General features: G+C 41.7%; 1 protein-coding gene across 1 annotated transcript in view; it reads left to right on the plus strand.

Moving 5' to 3' along the window:
• LOC121914285 (fibulin-7-like) overlaps positions 1-15,940 on the plus strand; it is a 106,210-nt gene that overhangs the window by 43,921 nt on the left and 46,349 nt on the right. Inside the window, exon 8 of the mRNA XM_042437576.1 lies at positions 8,444-8,573. The gene's annotated coding sequence lies outside the window, so the exon portion shown is untranslated. The remainder of the gene's footprint in view (positions 1-8,443; positions 8,574-15,940) is intronic.

The raw sequence follows: 15,940 nt of genomic DNA on the forward strand, positions 1-15,940 counted from the left end.
GAGACCCTCTCACGGCCGCAAAAGTTGACCACATATGGTGCAGCTGCGGACAAGTCTACATAGGGACCACCAAATGCAGCATCCAAACACATATCAATGAACACTAGAGACATTCCAGACTGGGTCAGCCAGAAAAATCATCAGTATATGTTAAAAACCGGCCTGGGAATAAAATGCTATTGACTGAAATGCTGGACCGTGTCAACAACGATCAGGTCAGAATGCACAGGGAAGCTACTGAAATCCACAAACACCTGAACAACTTCAACAAGAAATAAGCAACCCTGAAAGTAAACAAAATTTGGCTATCAGTCCTGAAAAACACCAAAATCAAGACCCAGCAAATGCAAATGAAAACCAGCCAAGTTGAAGGAGATTCCTAGCAGACAATGGACCATGAATTAAATAGACAAATAGAACCCCCCTAAGCCTTGCCATTCAGTAACAGAAAAATACATAGATTAACATGTAAATTGCTTCCTCTCAACCGACAATATATATATATATATATATATATATATATATATATATATACATACACACACACGAAACGTCAGGAAGAAACTCTTCTGGAACACGGCCACATAGCCCCCAAAACCCACAAAAAACTATGGATGCTGGCCATGAAAGCCTTTGACTTCACCCTGGTTTGTATGTTTATAATTATTATTCTTCCACTGATATGCAAAGACCAAAGGCTCTGTGCTCATCTTTATTGGATAAAACATAAAAGATAAGTTGCCTGGCCATCACCAGGCTTTTTAAAATATTGTGCTTTAGGTACCTGAAAAGAGCAAAGGTGATAGATACAACAGGACCACTGGAGGTGAGATGCAGTGAAAAATTAAACGTGATGGGAAAAGCATCTTGGCTTTAGATGCATCATATCTGACTCTTACATAAATCTTAATTTAAAAAACAAATATCCATGCCTTTGTGTGTCATCATTACATCATAGTTTGCTTCCCAAGGAGACTCAGGTCTGACAAGGATCAATATTGGATGCCTCTGAAGCAAGTGATGAATCTGAACTCATTAGAGTTGACTCATATTAATGCATACCTGCCTGCTTTCGGTAATATTAAAATGGATTTGCTTTCTCTTTGGTAACAAAAGGGTTTTGGACATGCTTTGCAGCTACATTACACGATTATCACGCCAGAGCTGAAATGCATGCCAGTGGGAGGAACACCCATGGAGATGGAAAACAGGGAGGAAGTCAAGAGGGTGACACAGGAGCAGAGACAAGATCAGTCAACAGAGGAGCAATGTGGGATCAGTCAATAGAGAGATACAAGGTCAAGGGAGCAAGGCAGGATCAGTCAATGGAGCAGCCTACCATATATACTCAACTCTAAGTCAACCTCATGTATAAGTCGAGGTCAGGTTTTGGGACTAAAATGGTGGATTTTGATATGACTCATACATAAGTAAAGGATAAACTTTAGGAGCATGTGACAAAGGATCTGTAGGATGAAGCAAAGGAAAATGATGCCAAAGAGTTTAACAAAATCCCAGCAGTCATAACTGTTTGTGCTCCCACTAAAAGCTGGATGGATATGAGAGCAGAGGGGGCCCAGTGCTTTCAGGATGGATTACTCTTTTGCCTTTCACCAAGGGATGATTCCTTTTTTATATAAGAGTTAAAGAACATTATTTACATTGAGCCGTGGATAAGTTGACTCAGGTCTTTTAGGTCAATTTTTTGACTAAAATGTCAAAACTTATACATGAGTATATACAGTATATCCTGCTTTTATCCCATAATGGGATTGAAGGCAGGTGTCAACTCATGGTGTCACCCCACCATTTAACCCCATGAAGCTATGGACATGTAAGTTCATTTTGGCTGTGTTTATGATATTCTAATTTTAAGGTATAGTTTTAATTTTGCTGGTTGTCTATGTCACAACTCTTGCCATTATGTTCAGTGATCTACAGTAATTATGATTTACAAGTAACTTCAGTTCAAGAAACATTACTAAGGATTGTGTATGATGTGGGATGGGAGGAGTTCAGTGGGGGTATGTGACACTGTGAGTTACCACAGCGGGTGATGCCAACCCTAGCAATGCCACTAAGAAATGGAAATCCACTTGGAGACTGCCACAGCCTAGTGGTGCCACTGTTAGAATCAGTGAACAGTGTGATTTAGGATCACAACTCAACTGCATGGCAAAGAGCAGGCATCCTTGACAAGCGCCTAGTTTCTGCCTTGTGCCAAATGCAATGCGTCCTGTTGAGCCCTTGAACTGTGCCACCAGTTTCTTGCTTGCGTGGGCAGAAGGGCACACCTCTTGGGCCTCAGCATCAGTCAGTGCATGATCCATTAATTGATTGTTTCTTTTAATCTGCTTCCATCTGACACCTGTGCTACTTTTGGGGCACCTCCCATGAATTAAAAATATAATCCGGCACACAGACGTCTTCTGCAGCCACTTCTCTGATTCCAAGTTTACAGGATCAGTCCACAAATGGTGTCTTGCAAAACTTTCCAAACTCTGACATTGTTCTGCTGTTCCTTCCTGAAGCTTTGGAAAATTCCACTCAAGGCCTCCTCTACAGCTGCAATGAGATAATGGAAGAGAATGGCCCTTAAATCCAGGCACTGATCCCTAAAATGAAAACATTTTGGTAGAAATCTATCTCTGGAGGGAGATGATTGGTCTAAAACAGAAGCTTTCACCTGCCCTGAACATAGGTTGCGAAGCCGCCGCTACCATCACCACATATCCTCCAACATTTCACAGATGAAAACCAGGACACATGTGGCCAAGAAACGTCAGAGTATGGTCAAGATGGCAAACAAGATGGCTGCAGTAGTTTGCTTTTGCCTGAGCCTCCTGTGAAAGGCAAGATTCCTCCCCTTCCAATCCTTTCTCCTCTGCTGAGAGAATTGATTGCAAGTTACTTTTGCACTTTGCACTTGGTTTGCAGCAACTGAAGTAAGCTGGGAACAAAAGAAGAAAGAGGAAGGAAACCAGGACATTTTAAAAACGGCTGAGAAATTGGGGTTGGATTAATTGGGACTCTCTTTGCCAAATGAGGACAGTTGGCATCTGTGCCACCACCCTGCACTTTTTAACATTAAAAAGGAAACAGACCTGTTTTGCAAAACCACAAAACAGACCTGGTCTTAAAAACAGGTGTGTCAGGTGTGCATTTTAGATACCCTACAACACCTGTCTTAGACAGTGTGGCAAAGTGGTTTGGGTTTTGGTCTTAGCCCTCCGTTAGACCCGGGTTCGAATGCCTTCTCACATTGTGGGCGATCTTGAGTAAATCATCTTCTTTCAGCCTCCGGAGAAGGCAATGACAAACCTTCTCTGAAGAACTCTGTTCAGGAAAACCATAGCAGAAGGTCACCATAAGCTGGAGTTGACTTGAGTGTGCATGACAACAAAGTTTGTAGTGTTAGGTCTGGTTTGTACTTTGAGGATTGGTAACTTGTAGTGCAGAAAGTAACCAACATAGTGTAGTGATTGAAATATCTTCTGCTAGAAGAGGACTTTGGAGATCTCGGCAAGTCACAGCCTCTCAACCTCAGGATGGCAATAGCAACCCCCCTCTGAAGAAACTTACCAAGAAAACCCTGTGATAGGTTTGCCTTAGGATCCCAGCCCTGGTTTGTAGTTACACAGAGTAGGCACTAACACAAATTGTTGCTGCCTCTTCACAGCATATCAGTCTGAGTTGGTCAAGAGGGACACTTGCAATCCTGCAAATAATTCCATGGTGAGAAACAGTGGCTTTGATATTCAAAATGGCTCCTCGGAGTTGACCATGGATTCGTTTTCTTAATTCCATTGGAAGACACTCTCAGGCACGATGCATCCTGGCTCCCTGTTTTATCCAACCGGGGTTCTTCTTAGTTGTGAAAATCCATCTCCATTTGGAGAAGATGTTTATGTAATATCGTAAATACCAATCTCTGGTATTTATGTAGCATGGTGTTTACATGGGCAAGCAGCCACTCGTACAAGAGAAATAAACAAAGAACCATTCTTCAGGGGGAAGGAAAGTCTTCTTTTTTTCTTTTCCCCAGTCCACTTTCCCTTCTTAAGGCACTCCTTGTTATATTGCTTCAAGTGGCTCTTTAAGATACACGGTTTTGATAAAAACATGCAATTTCTGGGAGAGGTCATTGCAGTGCCTGAGAGATCTTTCTTCTTTTTCTTCAAGGGTTTTCTGCAACCTTCCCCTCCCATCTAGTTGGTCTCAAAACTAGGTTGAATGGGTTGGTTAAAGAGAGAAGATTTTGTGTGTTTCACCTGGTTGCAACAATTGAGTCCCTCTTATCCTGGGGGCCAAACCAAAGAACTATCTTACCTGCATTGACAGTCGGAGAAAATGCATAAAATGTTGGAAAAGGATAAGGGTTCAGATTCCAGCCAAGCCACAGGAAAGGCCTCCAGCAAGTGGCAAGAGCAAGAGATATTTCTTGGCCCCAGAGCCCCTAGCTGTAAAAATTCCACCGTATCATAGAATATGTTTGAGTTTGAAGGGAACCCAGGGGCCATGTAGTCCAACCCTCTGCCAGAGGAGGAACCCACAGTTAAAACATCCCTGGTGACCATCTAAATTCTTCTTTAAAGTGTCCTGCAAAAGAGGGTCCACCACCACCCCCTGAGTACATCTATTCCACTCTTGTAGAGCTCTTACCATCAGGATGTTCTTCCTAATGTATTCATGAGATTACAAATCTTGTCATGTGAATCTGTTCATTCAAGTCTTATCCTCCACAGCAGCAAAAAAATCAGCTTCCAGTGAAACTATTGATTAGAATCATAGAACCAGGGAATGTTACAGCTGGAGGAGACCACAAGGGTCATCTAATCCAGCCATTTGCCATACAGGAATGCACAACTAAAGTACTAAGAGATGCCCATTCGACCTCTGCTTAAAGACCTCCAAAGGTGGAGAGTCCATGACCTTCTGAGGCAATCTATTCCACTTACAGTAAGAATGTTCTTCTAATGTTTAGGTGGAAGAACCTGTTTTCTTGTAATTTGAATCCATTGGTTCTGGAGCAGCAGGAGACAAGCTTACTCCATCTTCTACAAGGTGTCCTTTTAAAATATTGAAAGATAGCTACCATCTCACTTCTTAATCTTCTCTTCTTGAAGTTAAGCATGCCCAGCTCCCTCAGTTGTTCCTCATATCTCCAGACCTTCAACCATCTTGGTTTCCCTTCTCTGGACATGTTTCAGCTTGACAATATTCTTCTTGAACTGTGGTCCCCAGAGCTCTCTGACGGAGAAAGCTAAATGTCTCACCAAACTACAATCCCAGAATTCCATATCATTGAGTTGTTGTTGCCTTCAAATCATTTCCAGCTTATGGCAATTGTAAGGCAAACCTATCACAGGGTTTTTCTTGGCAAAACTTGTTCAGAGGAGGTTTGTCATTGCCTTCCCTGAGACTGAGAACATCTGACTTGTCTAAAGTCACCCAGTGGGTTTCATGACCAACCTGGGAATTGAACCCTGGTCTCCAGAGTCCTAATCCAACACTCAAGCTACTACGCCAAGCTGGCTCTTATAGCATTGAGCGATGACAGTTAAACTGGTGTCAAACTGCATTAATTCTACAGCTTTGTCACTGAAGTGACATGGAAGCCATAAACTCCACTGGCCAACAAGAGCACAGTGGCCACGATGCAACATTGTCCTTGCATAGTATTAATCTACACTCATGTGGTTGTGCTGCACCACTCTTCTGCTGCATACTGATATTGTGCAACCAAAGGCATGCCTGCGAACGTCCTGCTTTATTTGCCCTTTGTGTAATGGGAATAAATGCAGAGTGGCTGGTTCTGCAATCCCAGTAAATCAGGTAGTGACAGATCCTTGTGCACCATCCAATAGTGCACAACTGCACAGCTCAAATCCTGTTGGTGAATCCCAACCAAAGTAGACCCATTTGTTCACTCAATTGTGGAATGATGAGTCAACCCCCAGCAAAATCCAACGGATTCAATTGTGACTAACAATAAGATTGAGACCCATGTGAAATGGTTTCGCTTGAAGAACGCCGCTTATGCACCCATGAGCTAAGTATATCTGTTGCACAACAGCCAAAATAGTACTACATGTGTAAAGTATGATACTAACTTTCACCAGGATTTCACCATTATTTATTAAAGGGAGTAAATAAATGAAATTCTTAGCTGACCCCAACAAAAGATAGCCAACATTGGTTTACAGAATCCCAGTTCCTCACAAACATCCAGACAACTGCAGTTATGTGTCCAAAGATTTGCAGCAAATGCCAGTGACAAGATTGGTTTTGAGTTATGGCAACATTGCTTAACCGTCAGGAAGATGTTTGGTGCCTTTCTCCGCATTTTGCCACATGCAGGTCTGCAAATAAATTTACGGCTTATTTGTTTAGCTAGTCAAGCTTGTACTTGTTCCTGTGTTAAGGATTTATTAGGAAAGTGAGTAAACACAGTTGTGGCAGTAACAAATCCAAGGTAGACTGGAGAGGTTTGCTTTCTGCTGGGTTTTGTTTATAGTACTGTTGTTAAGGGATAGTTTCTGCTTCCAGGAGAGAAACCTCGCATCAAGAGGGACAATTTTTTTTTAATTTCCCAAAACCTGGAAGAAGTGCTTAGTTAGCAAATGAAACGGGTTTTAACTTTATTATTCAGTGATACAGCTTTATGCTTGAAGATCTTGTCTAGTTCCTTCGTAGCTGCCCTTCCAAGCCCTAGCCTTCTTCTCATTTCTTGACTGCAATCTCCATTCTGATCAATGATTGAACCGAGGCACAGGAACACTAATTATTTTGATTTCTTTGCCATCTAGATTGAATTTATGTCCATTTTCCGTGGTCATTATACCCATCCCAAAATTTCAACATGGTAACCTTCGCACTTTCCATTGCCACAATCTCACCCCATAACTATCTCACTGACCCTGGACTTGAATGTCCTCAAAAGGAAGTATGCTACCCTGGAGAATACATTATCACTCACCAGAGGCCAAACTACAATGCGCCATTTCAAATTTCTCACATCCCAAGCATACCATAGAATACCCCCAAATCCTGGGAGGGAGGAGTGTGCAAAATGTCCCAGACTTTTGAACCCTGGGACTACACTTCCCATAACCCCTTGAGACTCACATTGCTGAGTGGGCTCAAAATTGCTCATAAAAGTTCCATTGTTCCAGCAGGCCAGCCTTCACCATGACCAGTGGCTCTGGGCCACAGCCCCTGGGGATACCCTCCAGCCGCACAAAACACGTCTCTCCAAACAACCGAAGAATGTCCTCTCCCAGACTCTTGCATTCCGAACCGCCATGCGGTGCCTCCTCTGTTGTTTCTTAACCTCAAGAGACTTCCTCTCCAGAAACATCCAACAGCTTCACCTTCCTTTGACTCTTCATGACCTCCTGAAGATGCTTGACACACTGAGATTCTGGCCAGGTCCAGAGTTCCTTGGTCTTTCAAATTGGGTACCCTTGTGGGGCAATGTTTAGCTTTTATTTTTATTCCTGACTATAAAATCCAAAGTATAAATACATTAGATAATAAGCAACAAGAACAACCAGAAACATTTTTAAGTAGCTGGGAAGGCCAATGCGAATCTGGCTGCATCAACAGGAGTATGGTGAGAAGAGAAGCAATAGTGCCACTCTTTTCTGCTTTGGTCAGACCTCATCTGGAATATTTTGTCCAATTCAAAAAGGAGGTTGGCAAGCATGTCGAGAGGAGGACAACCAAAATGGTGAAAGGTCTGAAAACCATAAAGCCCTCCAAGGAACCTGGGTAGGTTTATCCTGGAGGAGAGAAGGTTAATAGGTGACTTGATAGCCAAACAATGCCAAAGAACTTTAAAATTCTGGCAGGCTCAGTGATTGCCAAACTTTGATCTTCTAAGTGTTTTGGACTTCGGCTCCCAGAAGCCTTAGCCATCTTGGCCAATAGTGAGATTCTGGGAGCTGAAGTCCAAAACCTGGAAGACCAGAGTTTGGGAATCACTGCAAGGCTAGATGGAGACAGAGGGAACTACCATAAATGGTGGCTGTGCAATGTGTGGGGGAGGCAACCAGACATGGATAGTGCTAGGAAAATGCACATGGGTCAAAAAGGACGAAAAAGCAAACATTATTATTATTATTATTATTATTATATTTATTATATTTATTATATTTATTATTATATTTATTATATTTATTTGTATCCCACTCTTTTCCCACAACTGGGACTCAGAGTGGCTTCACAACATTAAAAAAAACAGTACAATTATTGTCTTTTCTAGTGAGTCTCGTCTTCTCATGATGTGTCCAAACCAAAGAAAATGGCATGTAGAGAGATCTTGTAGCAAAAGGAAATGGTGACTATGTTAGTAGTGGTCATAGCCTTTCACTTTAATGTGATATCTTGGCCTGATTTTTACCCAGAAAAGCTGATGAACTGACACAAATATCTTATTCAGATCTGTCAAAGCCTGATTCCTCCTGATGCTCCTTTGAATGGAAGCACTAAAGAGCTGCCACCGCCACCATTTTCCCACCCAGGCATTAAACTAGCTCAGAAATGGCATCGCAACGGAGAGAGCAGAGAAGGTCAGTGCTTCTTTTGGGTTCTTCCGGGATGCACTAAGCCCTCGCCTTTTGCCAATCGACTCAGAGAAGGGCATGGTTCCTTTTTTATATATAAGAGTTAAGATGCATTTCTTACGCTAACCCATGGCTAAGTCGACCCAGATGCTTGAGGTCAACTCTTTGACCAAAATTTCTAGACTTATCCAGGAGTATATACAGTAGCTCTCATATTGCACAAAAAGAATGAATTCATGGGATTTGCCAAGATGACAGGAGACAGCTTTACTGGGAGCAGGTTACTTGGGGAAACTATCCAAGGCTGGTTGGTGGGACTCTTGCTCTGGCAGTCTTCATAATGCTGCTGTCACTTGACATGGGAAGCACAGCGCGGCACAGGCTGGAACATGCAGCTTAGCAAATTTCAAGCGCACAGCGGCTCTGTTGCTTCAGGCTCATTCAGAACAAATGCCTTCATCAATAGGACTTTACAGCAAAGATGTAAACTGTACGTACTTTTAAAAAAGCCACCTACATGCATTTTTGCGGGAAGCCCAACTCGGAAAAGTTTCCCAGCTACATTACACTTGGCCCTCCATATCCATGGACTCTTTATCCATGGATTCAAGCATCCATGGTGTGAAAATATTCCAAAAATATACCTTGATTTTGACATTTTATATAAGGGACACCATTTTACTATGCCATTGTATATAATGAGACTTGAGCACCCATGGTTTTTGCTATCCACAGTGGGTCTTGGAACCAAACCCCAGCAGATACCAAGGGCCCATTGTATTATTTCTTCCTGTTCTCTGCATTTTAAAAGGCTCAACAGGGCAGGCTGTGCTGGAGTGGGAGAAGGGGCTGCCGATTTCTTCTCTTTTCTATCTAGTTTGGTGTCTGAAGGAGGGTGGTTGGCTTTGCTTTGTGCAAATGAGGAGAATGTCCTGCTAGCAATGGGGATGTGAGGTTGCCACCACATGCATTGGAGGAATGTTCCCTCCTTGGAGATGATGGGGAAGAACCAGTCACATCTGGGATCAATGCTCTTGATGCTTTCATGCTCTTACCAGGATCCTCCGATCTCAAGGCCTCAACTCAGGACTCCTTGGAGTGGGGCAAGGGGAGCAGGAGGAATCTCAGAGCAAGAAAAGTGTGGGTAGATGTGTACTTTCTTCATTTGTTAGACTTGCTGATATTGTTATTAAAAATTTTAATAGCACACTCTGTGCATTTGTGCTTGATGCTCAATACATCTATCTCAGTGGCATCAACAGAAGTCCCATTCACACTATGAAAATAATCCATGATGAATCTGGGTTAAACCAGCTTTGTAAAACCAGCTTTGTAAATTCACCCGGGACAACTGCAGGGTTCATCCCTAGGTCTCAGGTTTGAAATCTCAGAGCCTGGGATAGTCCTGACCTGCAATCCTACCTGTCACTGCTTGCAAGGGAAGGGGAGGAGAAGCAACATGAAAGAGGAGACTCAGGAGAACCCAAGGGTCAATGGTGGTGTCCCGAACGGAATGGGAACCTTGCCTGTTTATGAGCAGCAGAACTTCAGACGGAGATGACAGCTAGTCATCCTTCTGAGAATGCGGAGGTTGAGGTCAAAAGGAACTTTGCTCCTCTGTCTCATCTTGTGGGGGAGGCCAAACCAAACCAACCCAGCTGGTCCATCTGCCTTTGCTCAATGGTTGGCCTCTGTCTGGAAAAAGAAAGAAAAAAAAATAGTTTCAAGACAGAATCGTAGGAAAATCAGTCACATCTTTGCAGGTGTCAAATACCATCGTAGTTCCATTTTTTTATAATTTTTGTGTAAGTTTTGACATGCCGTAAATTTTCTAGTTCTTTCCCTGGCATATTGCCAGCTTTTCAATTCAATAGTCTTTCCCAGATCCCTAGCCCATTGTATCATTGAATCTTTTACTATGTTTTGTTCTGTCTTCCTTTGTAATAGAATTTTATAGAATTTAGACGTTGTTTTCTTTTGTTCTTTCCCCAGAACATTATCCAACTCGGTATTATTAATTTCAAACTTTTCTATTGCTGCATCACTTTTAAATCTTTCTATCAACTGGAGATATAGAAACCAGTGTTTTTGAATTTCCATATTTTTTATGTCTTCTATCCTTTTAATCTTGTAGTTGTTCAGACAATCTTTAGTTAATATATCTTCATATCTCAGCCAACTGGAGATCTGTGTTGTGTTGCAAAAAGCTTCGTGGGGTGAGACCCAACCTGGTATTTTCATGTAGAAAAGCTTCTTCACCTTAAGCCATGCTGTTAGAATGGCTTTCCGTACAAAGTGTTGTTCAAAATCCCTGTTGATCTTATGTTTATCGTACCACAAGTACGCATGCCATCCGTAGCAGCTAGCAAAAATTCATAAAGGATACAGTAATCAATGCTGGAAATGTGGAAATACAAAGGGATCCTGGTTCCACGTTTGGTGGGAATGTCCCAAGGTAAAGAAGTATTGGAGCCAAATCCATTCATGTATAATAAAAATCCTTGGGACAAATTTTGATTTAATACCAGAAATCTATTTGCTGAACATGACGAATAGAATCGCATGGGAAATAGAGAATCAACATTGGCGTAAAATCTTATACATGGTCTCAGCAGGAAGATTACTGTTAGCACAATATTGGAAGAATAACGAAACACCAACTATAGATGAATGGCTATTAAAAATATATGACATGATGGAGATAGATTAACAAAAATAATTCAAGGAAAGGATGAGGAAGAGGTAGAGAGAGAATGGGAGACACTAAAAACCTTTTGTGGTAACCGATGGAAAGATGGATAAGTTAATGTAATATAAAAAGAACTGTTAAGCAATACTAATTAGCTTTTAGAGGATAGGGAGATTTATAATGGTAAAGCAATAATTAGACTGGAGTTATCAAGAAATATTAGTGTCTAAGGAAACATTAATATAGAAAGTAATAAATTTACAAGGCATATGTTATACTTTGGAAGTTTATTTATCTGTTACATAAATTTGAAAATACAGTAATTCTTTTGTATGTAATAACGGCACGATGAAAATACAGGAAGCTATTGAGCAATTTATGTTAAACATTTCGAATTGTGAATAATATGTTTTTAATTAATAAAATTGTTGGGGGGAAAAAGAAAATCAGTCACATCTTGAGCATAACTATATGTAGTCATTAGTCGAAAAAAACATACCCTCCTCATTCTAATTTATTGTTTTGCTTATCATCTTTGCTCATAAATGACTTGCTTAAGAAAGTCAAAACAAACATTCACAAACCATGCAGTTTATCACATGAAGGAGATTGGGAGTTTATCCCATGAATATCCTGGGGAAATTGTGTAATTACACGGAACGATTTCACACAGCGTCACACAAAACCTGCCATTAAAGTGGTCACAAAGAAGCATTAACGCGCATCTTTTTACTTTCAGGATTTCAGCGACAATGCATTACCGATATTGCTTTATTAGTGCAGTTGTGGGTGATAATCATTCGTGCAATTACTCGCCATTTCCACTTCATTTGCGGGATGCTTTAAATGCGCTTTAATATCTCTTTAATGCCAAAATCAGCCCCAGTGTCATAAACTCCTATGATACCTTTATGGAGCCAACCAAAATGCACAATTACACATATCAAGCTTTTGGAACTTCTTAAGCCGGTGGAGCTTCGAAAGCTTACAACATGTAATTGTGCATTTTGGTTGGCCCAATAAAAGTATCATGGTTTGGTGGATTTTTGTTTTGATTTGCTATTATATGGCCAACAGGTCTACCCCTGAATGTTTTTTGCTTAAGAAAGTGGAGAGACATTTGCCTGGAGTTTCCGAAAGGGCTCGGATGTGGGTGCATGGGTCTAAGCACCCAGCCTTGTGTTCACACAAAACAAACATAATGTTTTTTGCAAGAACAAGATTTACCTGTTCTGCAGCAGAGAGATAAATCGTGGGGAGGGTTAACACTCAACAATGAGAGAACAGCTTCATCTCCATAAGGAAAGGTTGCCAGATTTTAGGGACTGCCCCCAACTTTCCATTTTCTGTGAGTCACCTCCAGGTAGAAGACAGGGGTGCAAATCCTCCACTTTTGGAGGGCTCATCCTCAGGAAAGAAGAAAAGGCATCAAAACATCAGAAACAAACTCTTCTAGAACATGTCCATATAGCCTGAAAAACCGACAAAAAACTACAGATGCTGAGCATGAAAGCCTTCGACTTCACATATTGTAAAGTTTCATAAAGATCAAGTAGACGGAACATATTGTAAAGGACAAAAATAACTTTTGGGCCTTGCATCACACATTTTAGTGCAAAGGCTAAGGCACAAATAGTGTTGGATTCAGCAAGTATTGCAGAATGTCGTGCCACAAATCCACTTCAAAGAGGGTCATGGCATTAAATGAAGCAGTAGGGCTCTTACTGCTTTCCCTCCAAAGGCACTGGGCAGCTATTTCATTTTCCCAGAAAACAGACAGAAGAAGCTGTAGAGAGTCACAGGAGGGTTACCAATGGAAGAAGGTGCCCTGTAAGCCACTGGTAAACTTTTGAAAATGGGGCAGGATGATCATACAATGAATACTTCGCCTGGAAGCAGCCGGCAGGTGGTTTCCATGTCATTTGAATTTGAAAAGTTCTGTCCAAGAGACTCAACTATATCTGGTTCTGTCTCTTGGATAGAACTTTTTAGGTTCTGTCAACAACATATCTTAGGATGATGCTTCACCTGAAATTTCTTCTTCTATAGAACAAGCAAATGAAGAGGAACTCTGTACTTTTATTCATGTGTCCACCGAGGTCCAGGACTATCTGTCCCTCTGAAACCTGCATTTACTTCAATAGAACAAGACAATTATTTGGATTCCACTAGTTGTATGATTTCATAAATCCTTCCAAACCCATGTTTATTTTATTCTCTCTCTGGACTTATGAATCCTGAAACTTTTTTTTCAAAAACCAGCTTCTTTTTGCAGGAAGGGGAAAGCAGTGCAATCCTCGTTTCTGGATCTATTCAGAAGTAAGTCCAGCTAAATTCAGTGGGGCTTTATTTCTAGAAATCATGCTTCAGCTTGTTGCCTTGGTTCTCTTTCTTTACTCTTTTCAGTTCCCCATTTGTTGTTAAATGGGGCAACCACAACAGGACACAGTCCTCTCTATGCGGCCTGGCTCTGGGTTTACATATGGACATAAGCAGATTTTTAAAGAAATAGTTTCAGGCTTGTTAGTCCTGAGAGAGAGACAGAAATAAGCATGGGTTTGGGAAGGATTTATGAAATCATACAACTAGTTGGGGAATCAAAATAATGGCGATCTTTGTCTTTGCTTCTTAGGGGTTGATCATGTGAAGGAGATCGGGAGTTGATCCCATAAATATTTCTTAGAAAAATTGTGTAATTACGTGAAACAATTTCACATGATGTCGCATGAAACCCGCTGATTCCCAATGCAAAGTGAACCCAAATATTTAATAGTTTGGTCAAACCCATGACGCCGATCCTCAACCCCTTCTTGTATTTTCCAGCTTCTCTAAGTGTATGCTTTCCTTAAGCGTCCCTGACTGCATTCGTGGCGTTGGGCATGTGTCCAGACATGGGTTACGCCCAAACCCATCTCCCGTTATGATCTAGGATGGCCATTTTGAAACCAGATGTCAGAGCCTATAAGAGGAAGGCCGGGAGCTCTGGAGATCTTATCTCCATTCCACAGATGGCCTTGAAAGGGGAAATGGGTGCAAAAGAAAGAACAAAAGAAGAAGGAGAACAAAAAAAAGATGAACCTTACACAATCTCTCTCTCACACACACAAGCATATAGGGGCTGCCATGTTTTTTCCTGTTAAAGATCCTGCTATCATCATCATCTTCTTCTTCACCATCATCATTATTATCATTATTATTATATTTATATCCCACCTTTCTCCCAATATAGGGATCAAGACTATGGAGATTTTCACATGGCCAAAAGTGATGGGAGCATCCCTTTGCAATTGTGCAAAGATCACCAGACAATGTCGTGCGGCATTGCCATAATTGCATCGCTATTCTGCAAATAAACAGGAATTCTAGCACCGCTTTTCGTTCACGGGAAAGTCCTGTGAAGGAAATGCAATCCTAAAATTCCTGTTTGTTCATGGGATAATGACACGATTATGGCAATGACATCTGATAATCTTTGCCAATTGTGTGAGAGTGCCATTTTTTGGCCATGTGAATTATTGCTACCATAATATAGGTGAAAAACAACAAGCAAAAATCCTCTTAATTTGTAGGTATACAAGACGAGGCCTTCTCCGTGGCTGACCCTAGTTTATGGGTTTCTTTGGGTGTATCTGCACTGCAGAAATAAAACAGTTTGGCACCATTTTAACAACCATGACTCAATGCTATGAAATTTACTTAAACAATATGAAGGCACACAACATACACACCTCTCCAAATGGGCTCTATATCACAAGGGAATAAAGAGGAAAATGGAAGTATTTGAGCTTGCTGGGGGATGGAGGTCAGGAAGGAAACAGGCCCTTGGCTTCTATGCAGAAACTCGCACCCGGATTAAAATACTGAGAAGCTCCCAGGCAACAAAAGCTGTCTTTGTGGCCCAACAAATGTTGTGCCAATAGAGAGCGGGATGAAAAGCATGTACTACACTTCCCCGAAATCTGAAGCTTCAATGCCTCCATCAGCGCCACAAGGATGCTAATCCTTTAATGGCTAGCACTAGCAGGCCTGCCATGTGAGATGACTGGAGATGCACGCCTTCCAAGATGGCAGAATGGGTTTGGCCTGGGTTGCCTTTGGGGTCTCTTCCAACTCTAGGATTCTAGTTTGCTCCATCCCCAGCCCTACCCCAAGTGCTACTTCCCAGAATGTCCTGGGGAGACCTAAAATCAATCTGAGACCAATTCTTGTGTGTGTGTTGTGGGAGATGCATCCAAGGAAAAACCCACAGGAATTGTGAAATCCATTTGAAAAGATTTCCCCTGTTAAACCATGAAACGAAAGGTGCCAAAGTTAAATTGGATTAGTTGGAACTGGATTGCCCACTAAGGTATACACACACACACACACACACACACGGACTCCATCAAGCCAGCCATGGGTGCCTTGAATTTGCAAGACCAGTTGATGACCGATGCGCTTGGGGGGCTTGCATTCATAGGGTTGGCAAAATTCAAAGTTGACAAGTTGGCAATGACCTCAAAGGCCATCTAGTCTGCTTAACAGCAACAGAGCAAATCACGCCCAAAATCTCACTGGAATCCAAGATCAGTAACTTGAGGCCGTTCAGGCCTTGCAAACCCTGGGCAACAAACTATGGTATTGCTGCAAACGTTTGGGTCCCACCAGTACTTTGCTACCTCTCTCTTGATTCTTAGTCTCTGTG

Source organism: Sceloporus undulatus, chromosome 8 (assembly GCF_019175285.1).
Source record: "Sceloporus undulatus isolate JIND9_A2432 ecotype Alabama chromosome 8, SceUnd_v1.1, whole genome shotgun sequence".
Lineage (NCBI taxonomy): Eukaryota > Metazoa > Chordata > Lepidosauria > Squamata > Phrynosomatidae > Sceloporus > Sceloporus undulatus.